Source organism: Ascaphus truei, chromosome 2, assembly GCF_040206685.1.
Source record: "Ascaphus truei isolate aAscTru1 chromosome 2, aAscTru1.hap1, whole genome shotgun sequence".
NCBI lineage: Eukaryota > Metazoa > Chordata > Amphibia > Anura > Ascaphidae > Ascaphus > Ascaphus truei.
Genome location: NC_134484.1, coordinates 467,514,982 through 467,528,690, shown reverse-complemented (window position 1 = coordinate 467,528,690; position 13,709 = coordinate 467,514,982). Strand labels below are relative to the sequence as shown.

Sequence of the window (13,709 nt, the reverse complement as noted above, 5' to 3'; positions counted from 1 at the left end):
ATCACATACATATCACCATAGTGTATTGTTAAGTTAGGCTAATAGGTTGAGCGCCTAGTATATGTTTTAGTTTAATTTTTCACCACCATAGTCTGGAGAACCACTGAACTATACCCAATAATGTGGCAAGATATTTAAATAGCAAACAAAGAGTCTCAAAACGTTTTCCAAAAGGAGAAGAAATGTCAAACCGAATGGATAGACTGCCAGCTGGATACTCCAACTGCAGGACGCCTCAGTGTGCTTATTCTAAGTGTTACAGCAGCGGTGCGCAAACTACCCGCACCTGCACCCCCCTACCTGGTCCCTCTTCGGTCGCGCCCCCTCTCGTGTCTAATGATGCGTCATGTGACGTCACGTGACCCGTGGGGTCATGTCTCCATGGCAACGGGCGTCATTTGACTGCATGCTTCTGGGCAGGACAAGTTGTCTCCTATCTGGATGGTTGTGATATCTGGATGGTAGAGAAGGCCACGGTCCATGCGGAACATGTCCCATTACCTCAGGATGATGACGACCGTGTCGGCGGGAGCACGCTTCACCAAGGAAGGGTTGCCACCGGGTCATGCACTAATTCCTTCCACCTCATTATGGTATCTTGCGTGATGGACATGCCTTCTGGATGGCAGTATGCTGCAGGAAGTGCCTTTGACTGACACACCAATCAATCCGCTACTCTGAGTTTGGAAAAGGCTACTTTGTCCTCTACGATAGCCGCTGTGGAGCACATAGCCCGAATCCCAGGGCCATCGTATGGTGTTGCACTCAGTCCAGGCTGTTCAATTGCCCTGACTTGTACTTCAGCGTGAACTGATAGTTAGAGGGGGCAGCCAACCAGCTGTGGCCGGTGGCATCTAACTTGGTGGAGGTCAGGATATATGTCAAAGGATTATTGTCGGTTCGTACTTCAAAAGGAGACCCCGTAAAGATAATCGTAAAGCTTATCTACAAAAGCCCACTTGAGTGCTAGGATTTCCAGTTAATGGACTGGGTAATTCTGCTCGCTCGCCATTTGGCTACGATTCACATACGCTATGACTCACATATGCTACCAGCCGGAGGCCTGTAGGGTATTTTTGGTGTAATACTGCTCCCAACCCATTGAAGCTGGCATCCACGTGTAGGATGTACAGTTGCTCCAGGTCTGCATAGGCCAAGACAGGGGCTTCAGCGAGACTCTTCTTCAGCCCTGTGAAGGCCTTCTCACAGGTGGAAGTCCACTTGTCCCCGAACGGTGTTCGCGGGGTTGCGGCTTTTTGCCGAGGCTCTTCTGGGTAGATCTTCAAAAGATTGTTGAGGACTTCGGCCTTGCTAGAGTACCCATCTATGAATCTTTGGTAGTATCCGCAAAACCCTGAAAGGATCGTAGCTCCATCACATTATCTGGTCTGGGCCAGTTCACTACGGCTTCGACCTTAGCAGGGTCGGTAGCCACTCCTTCTGCGGACACTATGTGGCCCACATAGGTGACCGAAGTGCGGCAGAAGCGGCATTTGTCCAAGGACAACTTCAGGCCTTCTTTTCAGGCCGATCTAGAACCTTCAGAAGGCATTCTTCATGCTCTAACGTTCTTCCGAACACGATGATAATCGTCTAGATAGACCACACATTCCCGGGGATTCATATCACCAATGGTCTTTTCCATTAACCTCTGGAACGTTGCAGGTGCACCACAATGCCTTGGGGCATCCGGGTGAGCTGGTAAAACCTGAGGGCGCAGACAAACGCTGCCTTCTCCTGGTCTTCGGGGCTCATGGGTACCTGGTAGTATCCAGATCTCAGGTCCAGCACACTGAGCCACTGACTGCCTGATAAGGTACTGAGGATCTTTTCAATCTGCAGCAAGGTATATTGGTCCGGGACCGTGCGGCGGTTAAGGGTGCGGTAGTCCATGCATAGGTGCACAGATCTGTTCTTCTTCTGCACTACCACAATAGGAGAGGCATATAGACCACTACAATACCCCCCATCTCCATCAGGACTTCCCTCACATCATCCACATCTCTGGGAGTTATGCGCCTGGAACGCTCCCGAAATACAGTGGCGTAATTCAATCGGATCATGTGTTGAGCACTCTTGCTGCAGCCCACATCCATCTCACTGGTGGAGAACACCTCCTGGAAGGACCCTGGAGAGTATTTTCCTCAGGGTTCTCCTTAGCACTAGACTTCTTGGATGGAGTTGCTTTATTCTCCCCTTTGGATGATTCCTGGGACATCTTAGGAGCCTGAAACTGCAGAATGACCTCCTGATCCTGTATTTGATCCATTAGATCCTCACAGTTAGGAGGGTTATCTGTAAAGAGAGTGCAGCAGATCCTGGCCACGAGGGGGGGTGGGAGCGACACTCCCGCAGGAATTGATTATCGAACCAATCATCTAGATCAGCCACACGGATGACCTTCTTGTTTATCAGGGTCCACAGTGCCAGCCGTCAAAGAAATTCTTATAATTCTTCCCCCTCCTTTTGTTTGAGGGCATGGAACTGGGCCAGCAATGCAATGGGATCGTCTTTGGTGCCATAGGCTTTGATTAAGCCCGAATCAGAGTTTGGGCATCGGCCTCTTTATGGCACTCATGATATAATCGCACTATGTTGGCGGCCGGGGGCCACAAACACTCCACGATTCGCAGCCTCTTGATAGCGTCCATGCAAGTCCATTCTGGCAGCACTTGCACTGCATGGTCTCTCCACTCTGCAAACTCCTCTTCTCCAAATGGCGTGGGCCGCACCCCAGAGAAGGCTTTCAGCTTGCAATAGGGATGACCATGGGAGGACTGCGCAAATTTGTCAGCTAATCTCTGTAATACTTTCTCTGCGTTCGTGCCAGGGACGAGCGTCGACTACGGCAATCCAACCATCCGCTGTGAGCTGACTCTGGGTTAGCTTCGTTCTGTCTGGGGCTATTCTCAGGGGATGGCTAAGCAGGCCCCACTGAGGCTTAAACACAAAGAAAACAGAAGCGCAGACGCACATGGTGAAGTATGTTTGAAAATATATATATCTATTAAAATGGTAAGATATCTGCGTACATCAGATCCCAAGATATTAGACATTTCATGTACAAGGACATGTGTTACCCGGCACCACACAGCTACAACACCGCAACGAACACGGGATCAGTAGATGTCCACTGTTCTCTCTCTAGGGAGATCTTTGCATAGGAACACACCGCCGCGGCACTCGAGAAGCCCTCCGCTTGTCTCTCTGCGTCTGGGTAGAACGCCTTCAGACGTCAGGGCCGTTGCAGACCTCCGCTTGTCTCTCTGCGTCTGGGTAGAACGCCTTCAGACGTCAGGGCCGTTGGAGCCGCCGCCGGACTCGTTCGTCAAGAGTCCCGTCTTTATCTTTTATCTTTACAGCCTTGACATTGTTTGTCCCATGTCTGGCTTGTTGTGTGTTTTTGTGTAGTCTTGTGAGTCATTGTTTTATGTTCACAGACAGTGTTAGCTTTTTATTATACTGGCATTGTTGCACTATATTTCTCCCTTTGTTTTCTTTCATATCACGAACACACGGAGGAATCTGTATCTGGTCAAGGAATTGCAGGAACCTCTCTTTGGATATTTCTCCCAATTCGTATTGAATTTCCAGAACATTCACTGTCATGGACTTGTAAGGCACCGTTTTTTTCTTTTTTTCTAACCAGTGGGTAAGGCTTCTGGAAAATGCAGGGCCCGTGGGCCATCTTCACTTAACTCATTGCCAGCGGTAACTATGACTACATTCCAGCGGTAGGTAGGATCACACTTTCGGCCTAGGGCCCGGGCTCCGGCTAAACCAGGAAACTGCCTTAGGGAGGTGCAGACTTGCTGTGGGGGTGTGCCGGCCAGGACATCCCCCACCGCGACCACGTGGCGGGGAGACTCGTGAAACTCCACGGCCCACTGACGAACCTCTTGTTTGGAGGGTACGAACATGGTTCCCTAAATTTGGTTCTGCCAACTCAGGCACCCCAGGTCTGAATCTCAGCAGCACCTCCAAATGTAGCCCCCTTTCCCTATGCCTAAGGGAACTACGAATGCTGCTGTACCTGTTTGCTCACAGAAGGCCTAGGCCTTCGCCTCTGGGAGCTCTTTCTCCTTATGTGCAGCACCTCCATCTCTGAGGGATCCCAGCATTGGCAGGATAACCCCTCACAGGTTCCGATATACAGTAATAAGTAATACACCACACAATGTATATAACCAAGGTTTACTGTACACACAAACACCAACACAGATAACATATAATAACTGTACCCACAGTATGAACCCAGTGCCCCAACACGTGGTGGTTCCCCCAAAGTACTGAGGGTGCAGTGGCACTAATACCCCTGGCATCGTGTCCCAGAAATTCTCACTCAAATGTGAGGAATGCTACCCCCTATGGATGTAGTTGCATGTTGGGGAGCTGCCTGGGTACTCCAGTACCCAGGTGCTGCTTGTCGCGATGGATTGGAGCGGGTCTCACATAGCGGAGCCTCCAACACAAATTCCCTCTCTCCTAAGGGTCCTGATCCTTCTCATGAGGTGAGCTCCAGCCGGAAGGTCTCACCTGAATGTTCTGGGGTACTGCGGCCTGATCCCAGGTCGCAGAGCACCGCGTGGCCGTCCGCTCACTGGTGCAGAAATATCAGTAAGGGGAAGAGTCCCTATCTGGGGCCTTCCCTGAGACACTCCTCTACTATGGCTCAGGGCCTAACTGGGACCTAGGGGGCAAGATGTAGTCCTAGGCCAGGAAGCACTGCTCCCTGGATACTAAATTCTTCTTTGACTCCTCCGTCCAGACTGACTCCCACGCGGCCTGCATACGGAGGATATCCTGTCTCTCCCTCCAGCGTGAATCCCATTGGCTGGGGCAACCCCAAGTGGGCAGTCTCTCCCTCTTGAGATTCTGGGACATGTAGTCCCACCTCCCGATTGCGCGGAGCTCCGTGGAAGCACTAAACAACTCCCCCGCACCTTGACTCAATTGCATTACTCCATATTGTGCTTCCCTCCACAAAGCCACCTCAACCTTGGCTCACCTGCCAACTCAAAACACTCAGTCTCTCCCTTTGCACGGAAAGAAAGGATGGAACCGGGCGCCATGTTTTGCACATTATGATTCTTCTCATTCATATTAAGCGGTGTGTGCCGAGTGGTTTAGTTGCTAATTGAGCTGCAATTATGGAGGTATTCGATGATTGGTTATCAGACATAGTTAATGGCTATAAATAGCCAGCTTTGGAGACATGGTACACGATTCCTGACGAAGCCTAGCGAAACGCGTAGAACCAGCTGTTCCTGGGAGGACTTACGAGTGTGGTATCAGCAAGTCCTGGCAGCCGAGCAGACAAGAAGGACCATAGAAGCTGCTTCCGCCCTGAAGTGAGACGTCAGAGGAAGTGACGCACGCGGATGCAAAAGAAGTAGTGATCGGACAAGCCAGACTCCAGCGATCCACAACAATATAACTTTCTCTACGATATAACACTATTGCGAGCTATCTTTCTTATTCCTAGGGAATTTGTTGACATACTCCAGACGGTCTCTTCAAGGGTCCATACTGTATGTGAGGATTCAGTCAAGGGCTCTGATCAGAGAGAGAAGGATCTCTGATACGCCATGATTACATAGATAAATTTGTGAGTGAGACCATTATATTGATTTTAGATAGGAAAACACATGTATAGCTACACCATATTTGTATCTTTATTTTTTCACATATTCCATCACGTGATCCATCAGCACTCCCCTTACCTGAAAGACGACAGCTCCCTTTGCACAGCAGAAAGATCATGGAAATCTTTCCACTCCCCATCCGCACTCGCCACCTTCCAATCCATGCTCCGCCAATACACCTTCACTCTCAAATCGCAAAAACAAATATACTATAACTCCCTTATCACCTCAACCACACCAACTGCTCTACACCCTAAACAATCTTCTACGACCCTCCCCATCTCTCTCACCCAAGCCCCACCTCCCAGTGACAGAACTGGCCTACTTCTCACAAAATATTAACATTCATGTGTCCTTCCCTGCTGCGGCCCCCCCTGCAGCCCAATCTCTGTTGATGACCTCCTCTCAATCAAAATTCTCCCATCACACAGCATCCCCTTCTGACCTCAATCCACACTGCCTCCTCTCCCCCAACCTCTCCAGCAGACAATACCCAGACGCCATCAAAACTGCTGTGTTCATCTCTCCTCAAAAAAAACCATCTCTCGACCATACACCACCCCCAACCCCACACCCATCTCACCCCTCCCGTACTTCTCCAATTTCCTCCAGCGTATCATTCACAACCAACTCTACGCCTTCATTCACACCCATTAATTCCTTCCAATTGTCCAGTCTGGCTTCCGTCCCTCGCACTCTACTGAAACTACACTTCTTACCATCCACAACTTTCTCTCCCAAGCTCACAACCCAAACTCTCCAACGCCTTTGACACTGTCCATCTCCTCACTCATATCCAACATCACCAACCTTGGCATCACTGACACTTCACTCTCATCCTACCTCTCCACTACATCACTTTCAACAATTCAGCCTCTGCACCCACCAGCCTTCAAGTGGGTGTTCCCCAAGGCTCCGTCCTTGGTGCTCTCATCTCCTCCCAAGGATTCCATTTTTTGCAGACGACATCAGAATCTATTTTCCACCATTTTGATTCGAACTTTCCACCTGTATCTCTGCCTGCCTTTCTGCCATTTCCACCTGGATGTCTTCCCACTTCCTACAAAATCAACCCAGTTAAACTGAAGTCCTCTACTTTCCTGATTTCTCCTCCCTCCCAAATCCCCACCATCTCTCCCTCCCATTCACAACCTTGGAATCACCTTTGACCCTTCTCTCCTCTTAAACCAATACATCACCTCCACCACCTATACAACATAAGAAAAATGTGTCCATTAATTTCCCACTCCTCGGCTTGTCATCCACTCCCTTATCTTATCCTGTCGTAACTCCCTTCTTCTCAGTCTCCCCCTCTACTCCTCCAATAAATCAAAAATACTTCAGCCTGTACACGTCTCAATTTTTCCCGCTTTGCCCACACCACCCCTCTCCCAACTGTACTGGCTACTTTTCCAACAATGTTCCCTCTTCAAATCTCCCCACGGTCTCCCCCCCCCCTTACCTTGCAGAACTCATCTCTTGCTTCCAACTGCCACAAACCTCACTCCGCCCCACCCCCCTCGATTCCGATCATTTTCCATCCTCACCCCCCTCCACTGGAACAAGCTTCCTCATCACATCCAAATCTTCAGAAGCCAACCCCTTCATCACCCCACCCTCCCAATGACCATGATCTCTCCTACCCTCACCTCTTCCTAAACCTTCTTTAAGTCCCCTCAAAACCCTCCAAAGTCACCCACTTCACCAATCGTCTCCACTGTCAGACCCATCACCATGTCACCGACAAGACTAAATCCAGAGACCTGACCCCAACCCCTACCCACCAACCTCCCAATGCATTTAACCCATAACCCGACCACAATGTTCCCACCCTGCCCACCTCGATGACATATAAACAATGACTCTCTGCCCGTCACATGAAGTGTTCCATATATAACCTCACCACTGTTTAATTAAAGCTCAAAAGACAGTACTTATTACATTTTAGTTTTAATATTATAAAAAGGCTTTACAGTGCTAGTTACACAAAAAGGGGAACAAACGTACATACTGCAGTGTGTCAGGCAGCTATAAATAAAAAAGGAGCCAAACAGACAAACTAACCTTTTCCAGCAAATGTCTTGTGACAGGTCCATTAAGGTAAGGCGTCCTGAAGAGAAATTAGATATACGCACTCAATATGCTCTCCTGGTTGGATCTGTCTTGTGAGGTCCAAACTCACACTCTTATACCCACCACCTCTGAGCTGTGAAAGGGGTGTGGTTCGTCACCTGTCACTTAATTGCTTTGGGAGAAGAGATTTAATTTCCAATGTAATACTCTAACCTCGCTCTCCCCATAAATCACCAGATTAAAAAAGGTACCAGCACCCTTGCATTCAGGAGGTATATGTACAATCGGAGAGTTCAATCAGTTATCTGGTATTTCTATTTTAAACAGCTTACTGGAACAATATTCTTTTGCAGTGCTGGCAAAACTCATTGGATAGAAGATCTGCCCCAAATGCAAGAAGGTAACAAGTTTCTTACAGCAAATAGAACCCAGGGAAGTAAAAACCAACAATAATAATAAATACATACATACATACATACATATCTATTATACTAGCTGATATACCCGGCAATAGGTAGTATTATGTATAAATAGGGGAACAATAAGATGACTATTTGGTGGAAAGGTTGTATAATAATGTTGAAAAGAAACATGGAAGAAAATGTAATACTATGTTGTTGTTTAAAAATGGTTTATTGAAAAGACACCACAGTACAATGTATATTTTGGTGACATAAATGATGTAAAATGTGAGGTGTGTGTCCCGCTAGGGTGTGAGGCGACGGGTGGGTGTTCAGTACGGGTGGGGGGTGGGTAGTGAGTGCTGGCTGTGGGTGGGGGTCCCGCTAGAGTGTGAGGCGGCGGGTGTCTAGTGAGTGCGGGCGGCGGCTGGTCAGTGATGTCGGTGCGTAGGGGTGTGAGTGTGGCGGGTGGGTGTGAGGCGACGGGTGGGTGGTGAGTGGGTGTGACGGCTGGTCAGTGATGTCGGTGCGTAGGGGCGGGAGGCGGCGGGTGTGTGTCGAGTGAGAGGTGGCACGTGTCTGTTGAGTGCTGGTTGCGGCTGTGGGGCGCAGGGGTGTGAGGCGGCGGGTGGGTGAAAAGTAGTGGCGGGAGACGGGAGGTGGCGTGAGGGGAAGGCAGGGGCGGGGGGAAGGCAGGCAGGGGGGAACAGGGGTGTCTGTGTGTGTCAGTGTGGGTGTGACAGTGTGGGTGTGAGTGTGGGTGTGACAGTGTGGGTGTGACAGTGTGGGTGTGACAGTGTGGGTGTGACAGTGTGGGTGTGACAGTGTGGGTGTGACAGTGTGGGTGTGACAGTGTGGGTGTGACAGTGTGGGTGTGACAGTGTGGGTGTGACAGTGTGGGTCTGACAGTGTGGGTGTGACAGTGTGGGTGTTGGGGGGGTCAAAAACGGAGCTCGGGGGGGATCAAAAATGGAGCTGGGGGGGATCAAAAACGGAGCTGGGGGGGAGATCAAAAACGGAGCTGGGGGGATCAAAAACGGAGCTGGGGGGGGAATCAAAAACAGAGATGGGGGGGGAATCAAAAATGGTGCTGGTGGGGGTCCAAAACAGAGCTGGGGGGGCAAAAACGGAGCTGGGGGGGGGGGCAAAAACTCACAGTCTCAGTTAAGCCTCCTCCCCAGCAGCAACAGCCGACACCACCACCACCAGTGAGCATTTCCTCACCTCAGGCAGCAGCAACGTGCCTGGGGGTTGGGGAGCCCTGGGTTAGAGCGCACCGGCCAATGAGAGCTGTGGGAGGGCGAGCGGACGGACGGCGGACGGACCGATCAAATGGTCTACAGAGACTCACAACCAAGATTTTCAGAATTATAGATGTAGCCAGGTCACCCTTTGCCCCCTGCGACCCCCTCGGGAGCCTCCGTGGGCACAAGCGATGCCGGGTACTGCCGGAGGCCAGCGGCAGACCCGACGGGCATCCCAAGGGTGGGGGCCGTTGCAGGGAGCGGTGCGCTGTCTCCGCGAGCAGGCCGGTTGCCGGGGACGCGATCGGGCCGTTGCTAAGGCCGCGATCGCGTCTCTAAGGTCCCGGCGGCCGGCGAGGAGAGCGCCGCCATTGCGCTTCAAGTCGCGCATGCGCAGTGATCGCGCGAGGGCAGGAGAGCCCCAGATAGGCCGCGCATGCGCAGATAGGGGTAGGGAAGCATAGGGAGAGCGCCGCCATTAATTAGCCATTCGCACATGCGCAGTGATCGCGCATGCGCAGTTAGAGCCCCAGAGGCAGGGAAAGTCGCGCGAGGGCCAGAACAGAGTAGGGAAAGGTTGAGGAAGCTCCCTATAGCTCGCGCATGCGCAGGAAAGGCGCGCACGCGGTCCCAATGCCAGGATAGGCTCTATGGGACTACAACTCCCATGGAGCATAGCGAGGGAGGCACCAGGTGCCTCATAGGAGCCAATAAGGCTGCAGGACTGCCCTGGAGGAAAGGATACATTTCGCGGGCTTACACCACGCTAGTCAGTCAGCGGAGGGACCCTGTGAAGGAAGGAGGTGGGGTACAGGAGAGAGGGACTCCCCTGTATTAGGCCAGCACCCCCTTGGTCCAGGATAGCTCAGCTCCCCAGTAAGGTGAGTGTTGCCAGGGGCAGCCCTCAAGATAGGGACCCTGCCACTTACATTAGTGGGAGCTGGGAGAAGGAAGTCTGCAGTTATAGAGTTGGAGTCAGGGAGCTGTTAGGGAAGTAGGGTGTAGGGAGCGAGTGCAGCTTCTGCCCCATATAGGTACCTACACTCCAGGTAGACCCCAACTCCCCACTAGTTGGGTGGGTAACTGTTCAGAAGGTGATAGAGAGTTGGAGCTAGGGAGCTGTGAGGGAAGAAGGGTGCGGGGAGTGAGAGCAGCTCCTGCACCCCATAGGTACCCACACCCCAGGTAGGCCCCAACCCCCCGCTAGCGTAGTGGGTTAAGTACTGAGGGAGGCCCAAGATAGGGACGCTGCCCTTAGTGTTGTTAGAGTGCTGCATTGTCAGGGTCACAGCGAGCAGTGCTGTGAGGTCTGATAGGCAGGCACCTTGTTGCGCAGCACGTTGGCTGCAGCCTCCAGTGAGTTACAGCTTGCTGCGGTAGGCGCTGGGACTAGTCAGAGAGTAGTGGGTCTGGAGAAGGGCTATAGCTGTTCTAGTCACCTTGAGGTAGCGCTAGGGGTAGGATGCCTGAAGGGATAGCCTGTTAACGAGGTCAGGAATTCTGGAGAGGATCTGCACTAGGCTAGCCAACAGTAGGTAGACGCCCAAGTACTGCATGGAAGAGTACTCTAGTCCATTCCAGATCACTTACCGAAGGGACTTGGGTAGTTGGGGGAGTGGGACAGGTCATTACCCCCTGCAGGCCCTAGGAGTTCCCCAAGCCACTACAGGTTGCTGTACTACAGGGACAGGCCCTAGGTTAGGGTTCCTGTCACGTTAGTACCATTTATATAGATAGGGACACAGCGGCTGCTGCTGTTCCTGTGGAAGCGGTTGGACCCACGTTGGGGTCCACAGAGACGATTCCAGAGTGGGACCGCCCTAGTGGTCCGCACGTGTAAGGAGTTCGGTTGGAGGATCAGACGGACTCATCACACGTCTGACCCTTTGAGAAGTTTGTTGCTGACCCGAGCACCGGAGTGCTCGGCAGGTATTATACCATCACATGTGCACCAACAGGCCTAGAGGTTCTTAGTGACTGCGCAGTCACCCATTGACTATCTCTGTAGGAGTACGGGACATTGGGTGGGGTTCTTGGGACACTGGGTGGGATCACCTAGTGTTTGGGAATCGTCCTGCGAGACGTCACTGTTAGTGTCTCACCGTGAGAGAGACACAGGTTATCATTATTATTCGTTAGTAAAGTCCTTAGTTATATAATCACTGTGTGTGTGGTTTCTGATTGGGTTCCTATGTAGGGTCATTCTACACTTCCATAGAATCCTACACAGGTGGAGGCGCTGAAAGTAGATTCGTTCCAGAGGATTCACCCCAGGCTCTCACTAGCGGAGGCTCAGACCTCCTGTGAGCCTGCAGGTATACGCACCACACCGGTAACACCGCATGTTCTACTCACCCACACTATATATGAGATTGGGTGGGGTGGAATACCCGTTACATAGATATATAATTATACACACACACATACTGTACACACACACACACTGTGGGTAGGTTTACTGGCTGTGTATCTTAACCTAGGCTGTGCTGAAAAGCTGTGCAATGCAGCAAGCATAAGCTTATAGGGATCCATGTCAAAATGGATTTGAAGCTCAAGGTGACACGGTGTGATCATTTGCATGTCATTTCCCAGAATCCCTTGCTGCAGTGGAAGCGCTGTGTGCTGGGTGATGATGAAAGGCAGGGTTGAAGACCTGTCTGAGACATACAAATGAGCACACAGTAATATTTCCATTAGAGATAGAGAGGAGAGAGATAGAGATAGAGAGATTACTAAAGCAGACATTTGCGAAATCAAATATCCTTTATTATCCAGTAGGGAAAAATATTGACGGGTCTACTTATACAAAGTCTAACAGCTGCAGAACTGGAGGAAGACGTGTGCTAACGGGGTTGCAACGACAGCACAGGGCAAAAAAAAAGCCTTGCTTTCCATAGGATTCATTTTCCTGGATAACCACGACGCTTTGTTTTACTCTAATTTTGCAGCCAGGAGCCTCTGATAAATAGATTCCTTCAGGACAAAACAAAAAAAAAAACCATCGTAGACATTAAGCAAATGTTCATTCAATTAAAAAAAAAATGGATAAAGTGTTGCTAAATTCATTTTGACATTGATGCATTGGTGCCCCTGTTTTTTTTAATCACCTTTCACATTTTTTTTTTGTCTTCTTTGTTTTTCTTGTTGCCCCAAAAATGTGGGAGTACATTTATGATGAATCGACGATTGAGAAAAATGTGTCGGCTTTACCTTGGCCAACAGATGAACTGAGCATCTCAATGTGTATATACTGCCCGAGCTTCCCGTACAAGTACAGCATAATTCAAGGGGTGGGCGACTCCAGTCCTCAGGGGGCCACCAACGGCTCAGGATCTCAGGATTTCCCTGCTTCTGTGCAGGTGGCTCAATCAACCCACTGCATCTGCGCTGAAGCAGGGATATACTGAAAATCTGACCTGTTGGTGGCACTTGATTTGTGCTGAAGCAGGGATATACTGAAAACCTGACCTGTTGGTGGCACTTGGACTGGAGTTTCCCGCTCCCCGGTATAGATCCACAGCCAGACTCCACACATGTTTTGAAAGGGTTTTAACTGTTAGCCACACCCACAAATAATAAATGGTACCTGTAGGTCAATTGAGGCTGGGAGTATATTAGACAGATCTCAAACAAATCTGTCCATCTAACACATTTTTATACAAGCATTTGTATAATCTGCAGTTGACATTAAAATAAAAAAGGGATCTTTTTACTCAACGTCTCTGTCGCAAAAAAAAAGCTAATACGATAAAAAAAAAAAAAAAGCAACCAGGTTTTTATTTTCTTAGCTGCCGTTATCTGCATCGTTAAGATAAATTAAAAACAGGCTCCCGATCTGCTTTCACAGAGACAAAAAGTCAAGGTGAAATATCCAATTAAGAACTAAAAAAAAAAGTAGGTTTGGGGTCTTCTAAACCGTAACCGAACGCTGTTGATTAATGGTTATTATTTTGCAGGATAAAGACGCTGAATCAAAATACTGTATATAGAAATACATTTCGTAATGTGAGGTTGATCAGAAAGATTTTGTTTACATGGCATTGCTAATTGCAAACAGCCAAACACATTTGACAGGCATCTCTATAATGATTAGAACTTTTGTTTTTAACGAGACCTCTCTGCAAACAGAAGTATGTGTATTTCTGTTTTTACATGTCTATTACAGCATGCAGCAGGAACACTTACATACGTGTAAACACTTCCCAACAGTTCTCAAGCCCTGCTGTTTGCAAAGGGGGTTCTCAATTCTAGCCCTCAAGAACCCCCCCCACCCCCCAAAACCGGTCCTAAGGATATCCCTGCTTCAGCACAGGTGGTGCGGTCTTTAACTGAGCCACCTCTGCTGA

General features: G+C 49.9%; 1 protein-coding gene across 4 annotated transcripts in view; it reads right to left on the bottom strand.

Moving 5' to 3' along the window:
- LOC142487969 (uncharacterized) overlaps positions 1 to 13,709 on the bottom strand; it is a 95,242-nt gene that overhangs the window by 42,085 nt on the left and 39,448 nt on the right. Inside the window, exon 4 of one of the 4 annotated variants that reach the window (XM_075588193.1) lies at positions 7,710 to 7,755. The exons of the other annotated variants lie outside the window; for them this stretch is intronic. The gene's annotated coding sequence lies outside the window, so the exon portion shown is untranslated. The remainder of the gene's footprint in view (positions 1 to 7,709; positions 7,756 to 13,709) is intronic. 4 annotated transcript variants of the gene reach the window in all.